The 12,500-nt window shown below is 39.6% G+C and overlaps 1 protein-coding gene across 2 annotated transcripts in view; it reads right to left on the bottom strand.

Annotated features, from left to right (window-relative positions):
- LOC106875045 (synaptic vesicular amine transporter) overlaps positions 1 to 12,500 on the bottom strand; it is a 70,261-nt gene that overhangs the window by 49,623 nt on the left and 8,138 nt on the right. The window contains exon 1 of one of the 2 annotated variants that reach the window (XM_014923006.3): positions 3,659 to 3,728. The exons of the other annotated variant lie outside the window; for it this stretch is intronic. The gene's annotated coding sequence lies outside the window, so the exon portion shown is untranslated. Of the gene's footprint in view, positions 1 to 3,658; positions 3,729 to 12,500 lie in introns of those variants that run through there. 2 annotated transcript variants of the gene reach the window in all.

Genomic DNA, 12,500 nt, shown 5'->3' on the forward strand with positions numbered 1-12,500 from the left:
GTGCAAGTGGCTGAGCACTCCACAGACACGTTTACCCTTAACGTAGTTCTCGGGGAGATTCAGCGTGAGACAGAGTGTTACAAGGCTGGCCCTTTGAAATTCAGGTACAACAGAAAGAAGAAGAAAGAGTGAGAGAAAGAGAACAGCAGGGTTCACCACCACCCTCTGCCGCAGCCTCGTGGAGCTTTAGGTGCTTTCGCTCAATAAGCACTCACAACTCCCGGTCTGGGAATCGAAACCGCGATCCTACCACCTCGAGTCCACTTCCCTAACCACTGGGCCATTGCGCCTCCACCGTATTAATAAGTAATATTTGTTGATACGTAATATAAATAATTCATTTCTGAAGTATGTATTTTTAGCTCTCAGTATAAATCTACTTAAAATAAATAAATAAATAAATAAATAAATAAATAAATAAATAAATAAAAGAAACAACGATCTGTTAAAACTATAAAGCAAAGTGTTAACTTATGATTATTGAATTGTAATCTTGTGAATAAATTTTACGACTGAAATTAAAAAGTACATTCTATGAAATAAAATGGGTTTATTAATGAGAAATTTAAGAACACGTATCTTTATATCTGATATGGGATATTATATCTGATTTGTGAAGGGTTTGAACCAAGAAGGAACTGCTTTGACTATATATGCAGAAAATTTCCAACTCTACGCATGAAGAAGATGAAGGCAGGTATTTTCAACGGACCACAAAGCAAGAGACTCATGAAAGACCCACATTTTCAAGATTCAATGAACGATGGCTGAGGTAGATACATGTTCTTCGTCCATTCTGTTTGCAAGAAATTTTCTTGGAAGCCATAAAGCAGATAATTACTCTAAACTAATGAAGATTACACACGCGCACATCAAATTCTGTGTCCCTAATGTAATTAACTTTACATTTTGAGCAAGAAGTAAATAGACTGAAAGCTATTCCTTACTGCCAAAAAAGCAGTAAGGAATAGCTAATGTGACTAACCATAAATTCTCCAAGAGAGATGAAGGTACCTCGTTCAGCAAATCACCGATTTCAACTAGCTTAGATTATCCATGGTACACTCTTTGAGTGACATCAAAGCCTTTAAAGATTAATGCAGCCAATTAATTAAGAGATACCCATCCGTGTCTAAATTCTTGATTTTTGAGACCATCTCTTCTCAAGTGGAGCTAGTCTTAATTGCCGTTTCGTAAACGTAATGCATCATTTGGAGGCGGAGATAATTTTCATAAATAAAAAACTTATGTTGAATATTATTTGATTTGTCTGTATTTATTTATGCGTTTAAATGCATACCACTGAACATTCTGAGTTATTTTCCTTCGGTTCTTATTCAGATTATGCAAATTACTCCGGCCATAAAAGTCCTGCAACTGTTTTTTTTTTCTTGTCTTTTTTTTGTATAAGTCTAGAAATAAGATTGGTCAACTGTCACGCTGGAGACTGACCACAACTGCCCTTTTATCTCCTTGGTGAGATGTTAATTTTGGAAAATTCTTGATTCTTGAGATTTCTGACACATTATCATTCGTACGCCGGACAAAATGTTCGGCGGCATTACTTCCGGCTTTACGCCCTGAGTTCAAATTCTTCCTTGGATCAATTAAATAAGTATCAGTTGAGCATTTGGGTCGATGTAACCGACTGGCCCCTTCCCCCAAATTTCAGACCTTGTGTTTATTGTAGAAATAATAATTATTGACTAACATTTTTGTTTCCTCCCCGCGTAATTATTTCAGCTGACATATTTAATGTTCACGGCTTTAAATGTGTCAACTTTAGCTTTACTCTTCTTTTATCTTTTATATTTATTATTTCACCTATTGAACTGAGGCCATGCTGGGGCACCGCCTCGAAAAGTTCACTCGTTCAAACTGACCCCAATATTTACTTGTTTTGTCAAAAAAGTCGGGTCTTACTCTATGAGCTGGTTATTTAATGGACTGCTAAGTCACGGATAGGTAAACCACCGGTTGTCAAACAGACGTAGTGGGGCCAAACACAAAGACACATATACATACATACACACACATAGGTACCAAATCAGTTAAAAACTAACAACACAAACTCGCTGTTAATATGAGGCTGAATATTTACTGTTAAAATTGCTATGATAAGAGATAGTCTATAGAGATAGACTATCTCTATTTCTATCACTAACCATGTACATATATATGTGTGTTATTTCTTTATTGCCCACAAGGGGCTAAACATAGAGGGGACAAACAAGGACAGACAAAGGGATTAAGTCGATTACATCGATCCCAGTGCTTAACTGGTACTTAATTTATCGACCCCGAAAGGATGAAAGGTAAAGTCGACCTCGTCGGAATTTGAACTCAGAACGTAACGGCAGATGAAATACTGCTTAGCATTTCGCCCGATTTGCTAACGTTTCTGCCAGCTCGCCGCCTTAATATATGCGTGTGTTTTAGTCTATGTATGTATGTGTATATATTTATGTGCGTATATATGTTTGTATGTATACATGTATGCCATTATTCAGTTTTGTTTCAATATTTCTTGCCAAGACAGGAAGGACCGGTTTCTAACCTAGATCCAACATCAACCACAAGGTATTTTTGTATATATGTATGTACGCATGCTTGTATTTATGCATGTATGTATGTATGTATGCATGTATACACGAAGATTCGTATGTTTGTTTTACGTATGTCTTCTCACGTATATATTTGCATATATAGATCTGCTCATATATCTAGAGTCGAGAAGAGTCATACCCGATTAATCAGTCGACAGCCATATTATCTATCTATCTATCTATCTATCTATCTATCTATCTATCTATCTATTTGCCTTTTTTCAGTCTGTCTGCCTGTCTGTGTGTGTCTGTCTGCCTGTTTGTCTGTCTACCTGTTTGTCTGTCTGCCTGTTTGTCTGTCTGCCTGTTTGTCTGTCTATATACCCCGGGCGTTAGCGCACTTTACGCCACTAAATTCACTCAACAAGCCATTGGTCGGTCCGGGTCTGTAATAGAAGACACGAACCCAAGGGGCCTTGCAGTGGGACAGAACCTAACTTCTTAACCATACAGTCAAACCTATTTACTCTATGTAAACATGGTTTATTTATCAACTGATGTCCCATTTCGTTGGTCAGTTGAATCGGTCTTGTTGCTCGGTTGTCTGGCTGGCCACTCGGTTTGCTCTGAAGGATAAGGCGACGCTCTCCGTTATAATCCATATTATAATCCAAGCGATTATTTCTTCCTCTAACTCAATTAAAGGTTACAGAGTTTGTAAATAAATAAAAAATATTAAACCTATAAAATTTCTCGCCCTCTCGCTTATTATATTACTGAAGACATTTCAAGAATTCCTGTCGCCCAAATACGGCACAGTTTTGTCTTACAATCCCCAAGAATTTACTATCCTAATCCTTTTAAAACGTTTTCCGCACGCCCTCATTTATCTCTCGTTTCAATTATCTTATGTTTCCGCCTATTAATGATTCAACCAATCAAATTTGTTCTCTTATACACACTTGCAATTCACTTAATCCATCTCTCCTCTCACTTATTTCCCATCATCTCTTTGCTTCTCTCTCTCTCTCTCTCTCTCTCTCTCACTCTCTCTCTCTCTCTCTCCACTCACTCGCTTCTCTCCTTTTCTCTTTCTCTCTTTCAGAACTTACTCTCGCAATGAGCTGCCTTTATTTTCCTCCATTTTTTTTTATCAGACGACAATTTTAGAGATCCACGTTCTGTTCAACAACAACAACAACAACAGCAGCAGCAGCAGCAGCAGTAGAAGCAGCAGTAGCAGCAGCAGCAGCAGCAGCAACAACAACGACAGCAAGAAAGACAATAACACAAACAACAACTACATCATTAATGATTGTAATTGTTTCAAGGTGTGGCACAAAGCCAGTAATACTTTGGGGTGGGGGTGTAGAATGTCAATCGATTACAGCGACTCCAGTAATTGACTGGGACCTTATTTTATCGATCTCGAAAGGAAGAAGGCAAAGTTGACCTCAGCGGGAGTGGGGGTGGGGGTGGGGGTCAATTCAGAACATAAAGAATCTGAAGAAACGCGCCAAGCATGTAGGAAGAGTTTTCAGGGTACCAAGGATCACATTGTCATCGAAAAAACAGTTTTGAGAAATTGTAAAAAACATCATACAATCATGTCTATGGCTTGGATTGACTTTCAGAAGGCATATGATATGATGCCTCATTCTTGGATCGTTGAATGCCTGCAAATGTTTGGTGTTGCTGACAACATCACAAATTTTCATGATAGAGTGGAAAACCAAATTGTACTCAAGTAATGTATTCCTTGGAGAAGTTAATATTAAAAGGGAAATTTTCCAAGGTGACTCGTTTTCTCCGTTACTTTTCGTAATTGCACAAAAACCCATAACAGTGACACTTCGGTAAGTTAAGATGGGTTACCGATGTGGGAAGAAAGGCCTATCGTTGAACCATCTTCTGTTTATGGATGACTTGTAGTTGCTTGGAAAATCTGAAAAACAGAGAGATTTCTTAACTAAAATAGCCCAGAAATATGGTAAGGATGTCGATATGGAATTTGGGATCACCAAATGCTCAGAACTCAATATGAAAAGAGGGAAGAAAGCAGCCTGCAGAGGATTGCGGTTACCATCAGGAGAGACCATGGGTGAGCCCGACGGTAGTGGGTATAGACATTTAGGTATTTTGGAGCTGGATGACATTTTACACAGTGAAATAAAAGTCAAGGTCAGCGAGGCGTATCAAAAAAGGGGGAAGATGATATTGAAATCCAACCTGAATGCCAAAAGTTTGATTACCATTACCGCAATGAATATCTGGGCAGTGGCAGTGGTCAGATATAGTGCGTCCACCCTCAAATGGACTAAGGAGGAAATATCAACACTGGACAGAAGGACGAGAAAGTTGATGACGCCACATGGGGTGCTACACCCTAAAGCAAACGTAAACTGACTATATGAAAAGAAAGAATGGTGGCAGAGGACTAATTAGTATAGATCATTGTATAAGGAGTGAAAGGAGAACGCTTGCCGAGTATTTGATAAATAGTGATGAAGACCTGCTGCAATATGCTGCGAAAGATATGGGTGTAAGTGCAGATGAAATTATGGGCAAGGAAGAGTTTAACCAAAGAGCTGAGGAGAAGAGAAAAGAAGACCTTCTTCAAATGAGAATGCATGGACAGTTTAAAAGGAATACACGTGACGTTAAGGATAATACAGCATCGTGGGCGTGGCTTGAGCGAGGTGATTTGAAGCGAACCACCGAAAGCCTGGTCATTGCTGCACAAGACCAGGCTCTCGCTACTAATTCAGAAATGCAGACTCTGTGGAAAGAGTGTGGAAAATGCGACCCTCTTGGTAAATGGATGCGAGATCCTTGCACAAAAAGAATACAAGCACCTCCACGATAAAGTGTGTGTATCTTCATTGGCTCTTATGCCGTAAATATCAATATGAAGTAACAGAGAATTGGTTTGAGCATGTACCAAGTAAAGTTATGCAGTAGACTGGAAAAGTAACGATATTCTGGTCCGGTCTATACATACTGGGAAGTCCCAAAGAATAGTTACATTTTCTCCCTCAGTTACAGCCTCAGTGTGGTGCTTGTGCCATTTGTCAGCAGTTTTGATTTTATAATGCCAACACATCCAGTGTAGATATTGGCCAACTCTGTCATGTCTTGATTCATACTCTACAGGTGTTAAAACCTTTCATCCAGAGATTAGGCGGTCCACTGTTTCTACCCCATCGTTGCAGTATCGGCTCTTTGGGTCTACTCCGTTTTTCATTACATTGGCTTGATAGTTCCGGGTCAATAAGCTCCGATCTTGAGCAGCCAAGATAAAGCTTTCATTCCCTGCCTTTAACTTTGAGCTCCGTAGCCACTGACGGGTGTGCTTCTGGTCTACATCTGCTTGTTTGTTACGAGCCACATATTTGCCATGCAGAGGTTCTTGTTCCCACCTATCAGTCAATTGTTCAAACGCATTTTGATTTGCTATTTATTTCACCTTCTTGCAACTACAGTTGCTGCTCTTCCCTCATGCTGTTCAACCTGGGTATTATGCATAACCTCACTTGAAACTTTTTTGCTCTCCTTCATAACAGAATAAAGCTTCTTACGTCTTTCGTGGTTTTCAACGAGCTTTAGCATCCAATCGTTAGATGTTTCAAGATATTTTGCCAGTCCAATTGTGATGGTTTTGTAGGAGATTTCAAATTGTTTCAAACCTCGACCCCCTTGAACTCTGGGTAGGTAAAAATCGATCTGCATCTGCCTTTGGGTGGTGCATCTTATTTCAAGTCAGTAGCTTACGGATTTTCCTGTCAATCTTCTTTATTTCGCTCATATTCCAGTTCAACACATTGAAACTGTAAATAACAACCGGAACTGCTAAGGAATTTATAGCTAACAATCTTGTTACGTGCATTTAACTCCGATTTTAGGACTGCTCGAACTCTGCTGTAACACTCCTTCCTGATATTTTCTTTCATACTTGCATGTTGAATGTCAGAACCCTCATTTATTCCGAGGCATTTGTAAGTTTGTTCCTGTTCGAGTTCTTTTATGACTGTGTCAACATCCCACACCACTGAATGTCATGTCTGCAGTTTCCCCTTTCTAGAAAGTGGCCATGGCACATTTATCAAGACCAAATTCCATCCCAATGTCATCACTGAATGCTTTCACAGTACGTAATAATCCTTCACGCTCATCATCGTCTTTGCCAAAGTCATCCATATAAAATATATTTTCTTGTCGCCAATTTTATATCCATACCCTGTTCTGTTAAGTTCACTTGTAAGGGGTATTAGAGCTATGCAAACTATTAAAGGTGGAAGTGAGTCACTTTGGAAAATGCCGCAGTTGATATTAATATTTTTTGTGGTCACTACTTCTATTAGAGTGGCATAATTGGAGATTCGGATTCCACATTGACATCACAGTTTGAAATCACAGGAGAAATATTATTATTATTATTATTATTCAGTAGTTTTATTTTTATAACGTGCTTTCACTTCACTACCGAGCGCAGCTCTGTGCGCCTTGGGTATGTGCTGTGGTTTGCTGTGGTGCTCTTATGGTTACTGTATTGAAAGTGTTTTGCGTAGAGTGTGTGCAGTGTCCAGTAGTGCAATTTTCTGTATGTTATATATATTTGTAAGTCCTGGTGTTTTTGTTATGTTTTTTTTTCTGAATATTTTTTTATTATACCTAATGCACCTACTATGATAGGAATTGTTTCTGTTTTTAGATTCCACATTCGAGTTACCTCTATTTCCAGGTCTTTGTATTTTGAAAGTTTCTCCATTTCTTTTAGAGAAACATTGTCATCTGCTGGTATTGATACATCAATTAGAAAGCATTTTTTTTCTTCATGATCTTTGACAACTATATCTGGTCTATTTGCCTTAATTTCTCTATCTGTGTGTATTGGCATATCCCAGAGTATGGTTGCTTTCTCGTTTTCTGTGACCTTTTCTGGCGTGTGTTTATACCATCTTTTTTCTGTTGTTATTCCATAGTGTTGGCATAGCTTCCAGTGTATATAGGTCCCAGCTCTGTCGTGTCTGTGAATATATTCCTTCTTAGCCAGGACTGGGCAGCCAGAGATAATACGGTTTATTGTTTCTTATCCATCGCCACATATTCTGCAGTTACTTGTTATGTTTCTTTTCATCATCATCATCATCATTATTATTATCACCATCATCATCATCATCATCATCATCATCATCATCATCATCATCATCATTATTATTATTATTATTATTATTATTATTATTATTATTAGATTCAACTTTATAAAAATATTTTTCCCTTCTTTTCTTATTCTCACTGCTTTAAAAAAAATTAATTTTTTCTTGAGGTCTTCTCAAAAGAAATGAGTGGATGTTAACTGACAGGTGAGACGTATTAAGAGGCCTGTCAGGTGAGCCAAAGACAAAAGGCTGAGAACGTTTGAATGCAGTGATGATGAAGAGAACAAAACAGCATTAGTATTAGAGAGAGAGAGAGAGAGAGAGAGAGAGAGAGAGAGAGAGAGAGAGAGAGAGAGAGAGAGAGAGAGTCGCATATAGAGATATGAAGCGAGAGGTATAAGGAGGGAGGAAAAGTGGAACATTATGTAAAAATAAAAGAAAAAAAGGAGAAGAAATAGAGTAAGAAACAAAAAACTGGTGGACGGAAAGAGAAAGAAAGCCATAGAAACGAACATATATAAACGAAAGGACAGAGTAGAACAGCCTAAAGGGAAACCATAATTCAGGTGGAGACAGCTTGTTTAGTAGAGTCGAGACAGTTTTTAATAGTTACAGGCGAGAACTTATAGCATCGAGGGAAAGTTTTATGACTGAGAATTTAATATAATGGAGTTGTTGAGTAAATCTTACTTGAAAACGAGGGTTATTACATACGTACGCATGCGCACGCACAAGTACACGCGCTCAAACACATACACACATATATATCTTTTTATCTTTTACTTGTTTCAGTTATTGGAGTTCGGCCAAGCTGGGGCAACGACTTTAACGGTTTCAAGTCGAAGAAAATCGACTCCAGTATTTTATCTTATACTTTCGAGTCTGGTATTTATTACGTCGGTCTCTTTTGCCGAATTGCAGGCTTACGGGGACGTAAACAAACTTACACCAATTGTCAAGCGGTAGTGGCGGGCCGGACACAAACACAAACACACATGTATACATATATGCATACAAACATGCACACACACACACGATGGACTTCTACACAGTTTCTGTCTACCAAATACACCCACATGGCACTGGTCCGCCCGCATAGTAGAAGACATTTACCCAAAAATGCCGCACAATGGGACTAAACCCGAAACTACGTGGTTACATAGTGAGCAACCACACAGCCATGCTTGCTTTGAAATGTATAGCATTCTGCGACGAGAGATTGGCCTTTTCGCCACCTTTTTTTTTTCCATTAAGGCTGGTCCCATAGAATTCTCATTACAATCGCACAGCACAGATAGCATCCTTCGTAGGCTGCAGCATTTACCAATATCTTAATGTGGACGGTGTTACGTATCTCGGAAGTGCATCCATCAACGGTGACCAACTCGCCTGGAAGTATTAGTGCTGGTGGACCACAACCTCCTGAAAAACCAGTCCACTGTGGAGGATCGCAAAAGGGCCCGGAGCCTACCGGACTCCATCTGAGCTGGCTCAAGAGGCACACAACACCGTTTCCGATAGCCCGGCTTTTGGCCGGGGTCGGGCATTGACCTCTGGAGTTAGCGAATCACAACGGCTCAAGTTGGAACCTCACTGCCCTATAAAGCAGCTGGTTCAACATCGAAGGAAACGTCCGACCATAGCATCTCATCGGGGCGGTATTTCTAAACCTATAATACTCCATCCGTGTGATAGACCCTAGTCTCTAAGGGTTTGTCGTTGGACGGCTACACAGCCCCCGTGAAAACTGTACGGAAGGACGCTCTGTCTCCCGATCGAATTCGAGGCTTTGCGATGAGAGTTCAGCTGAATAAAACAACGATAAACGTTCCATTTCTCACCGGCATATTGCAAAAACGGTAGAATATGAGTCCTGTAGACCTTTAGCTTGCTTTCAGAGTGGAATTGGGGAGACGGAAATTGTGTAGAAGCATTTTGGCTGGATTCTACCCGTAATTTAAAATACCAGCCTTGACAGTCTGTTTCAAGCTGGTTCTGCTGCAGATTTACGTTCCGTTCAGTTTACGAGATACTCAGCCATACCTCACTGTAATTCAGTGAGTAGGACGTACTTCAGTTCAGCGAAATAATGGAAGACCTTACGTCATTCTTTTCAGTAGGAGACATCCATTCCGACATCCTTATCCGTTTACATAATACATAGTACAATGCCGACCTTCCGGACACTGACGGTCCGGAACCTCTTATAATCCGCATTAATTAACACTAATGTACAGGAACCTGTGTTTCATTTAATTATTGAAGTAAATTTAATGTTTGTTTAATTTAGAGTGTGTTGTCCAAGGTGATCTAAAAAGCTTGCTTCCCAACCACATGGTTCCGGGTTCAGCCCTACTGCGAGACACGCAGTGTCTTCTACTATGGACAAGTGTCTTCTGTAATAGCCACGGGCCGACCAAAGCCTTGTGAGTGGATTTGGTAGACGGAAACTGAAAGAAGCCCGTCGTGTGTGTGTGTGTGTGTGTGTGTGTGTGTGTGTGTGTGTGTGTGTGTGAATGTGTCTGTTTGTCTCTCACTACTTCTTGACAACCGGTGTTGGTTTGTTTACGACCCTGTAATATAGCCGTTCGACAAAAGAGACCGATAGAATAAGTACTAGGCTTAATAAAATACTGGGAATCGATTCTTCAAGGTGGTGCACCAGCACGACCGCAGTCTAATAACTGAAACAAAAAAAAACAAAAGACAAAAAAAAAAAGTAAAAGGTTAGAAGATAACCCGGAAAGACTTGGGGACCAAAAGTTCCCAAAATCCATTAATGATAACCGTGGGTATTTTATAAAAAGATGTCAGGTCCTTAATACTGATTAATCTATTAATCCGCAACCGTGGAAAGGTCAACGGTTTCCTTCAATTTAATTTTGTCTCAGGGTTGATCGCCATTAACTAAAGAAATTGATGTCATTCACAAACCCCGACAACACAATAATGTTGTGTAATTTAATGGGATTCCATGTAAAAGATTGTTCAATGATGGTGTATTTGGATTTCGTTTGCTAATCAGAATTCAGGGTCTTTTAAAAATTTTTAATTGTAAATTGTAATCAGCTGAGTTTTTTTTGTTTTTGCTCTAACTTTTTCTCTTGTAATTAACTGTTCATTTGTTTTATTTATTCTTTTGGATTTTTTTTTTACTTTTGGTTTTGGAAAATGAACTGCAATGACACACTCACCACCACCACCACCACCACCGCCTTCGTCACCTTTATGACGATGGTGAGACGACGATGACAAGGACGACGACGACGACGACCCCCCCCCCACCACCCCCACCACCACCACCTCCGTCATCATCATCCCGGCTATCACCATCACCACTTCCACTGCCGCCGACGCCTCTACTGACAACTAGAACAACATATTACCATCACCGCCATAACCAACCACCCACTCACCCAACCATCACCAGCTCTACAACTACCACCAACACCACCCTCATCTTATGTACTCAATACCACCACCACCACCTTCGCCGCTTTTATGACGACAGTGAGACGACGACGACGACCACCACCACCACCTCCGTCACTACCACCACCACCACTACCTCCGTCACCACCATCATAATTACTACAAATGCCGTCAACCATCCTTACCACCGTCTCCGCAATCGCCATACATTAAACGCTCGCATTCCAGTAGTTATCCACAGTTTCCTATCTATTGTATTCCCCAAGCAATTCATGTGTTGTTTATTATTATTTCTCTCAATAGAGATTAACAAGCATTTTTACCACAGAAATCATTTCACTTCAATTTTAGCTTTGTTCCAATAATATCTTATTGAATCTTTACATCTCTTTTACATTGTTTCTCCATTATTATGTCAAGAACTCATTTTGTTTGATTTATTAGTAAATGTGTAGAGTCGTCTGGTTTCATTAAAAATTTTTTTCCACCATTCGAGAAGTCAGTTTCTAATATGGGAACGAGGCTCAGTCACTGGAACCTTGACAGCATCCACCACATATACATGTATGTTATTGTTCCCTTTGTTAGTTTAGAATAAATTTTGATCGGTCACCTATTTTGAAGCAAGGTTGTTAAGGAAAGCGTCTTGTTTTAACCATCATCCTCCAAATCTTAAGAACGTCTCACAGATTTTTATGATCCCAGATATCGCGATTATTTGTATTGAATTAAGGATTTGCGTTCTCTCTCCAAGAGTCCAAGTTCAACTATATTTTTCTCAAGACGGGTTGGTATGTATCCTGTTGCTCCAAATATAATAGATTTGAAGCTGAAAGTGTATCTTGAGTACCGGATTTTCAAACCCTTTTCCAATGGTCCATAGATGTCTTCTTTCCATTGTATTTTTCTAACAACATAGGTGTCTAGAGGGTAGCTGATTCCCACAACAGAACATAAGGTTTCTTTGTGGTCCCTTACAACAGACAATGTTTTGGCCGGATGTGTTTTAACTTGGCGGCTGTTTTCATTTTTAAGTTCCACCAATATTCGTTTCACCCATCGGTCTCAGCATAGTCAACTTTGTCCGTAGATGTTTTATTTTATTTGTATATATGCATGTGTGTATGTTTGTATGTATGTATGTTTGGATATATGTATGTGTAAGTGTGTATGTGTGGATATATGTATGTGTGTATATACATGCATGTATGTGTGTGTGCGCGAGCGTCTGTGTGTGTGTATGTGTGCGTGTGTTTGTTTGTGTGTGTGTGTGTGTGTGTGTGTGTGTGTGGTTTAGTTTTATTTCAAGATTTCTTGTCAATAGAGAAAGAGCCGGTTTCTAACCTAGATCCAAGGCTCCTTC

Source organism: Octopus bimaculoides, chromosome 4 (assembly GCF_046866305.1).
Source record: "Octopus bimaculoides isolate indiv1 chromosome 4, ASM4686630v1, whole genome shotgun sequence".
In the NCBI taxonomy this organism is placed as follows: Eukaryota; Metazoa; Mollusca; class Cephalopoda; order Octopoda; family Octopodidae; genus Octopus; species Octopus bimaculoides.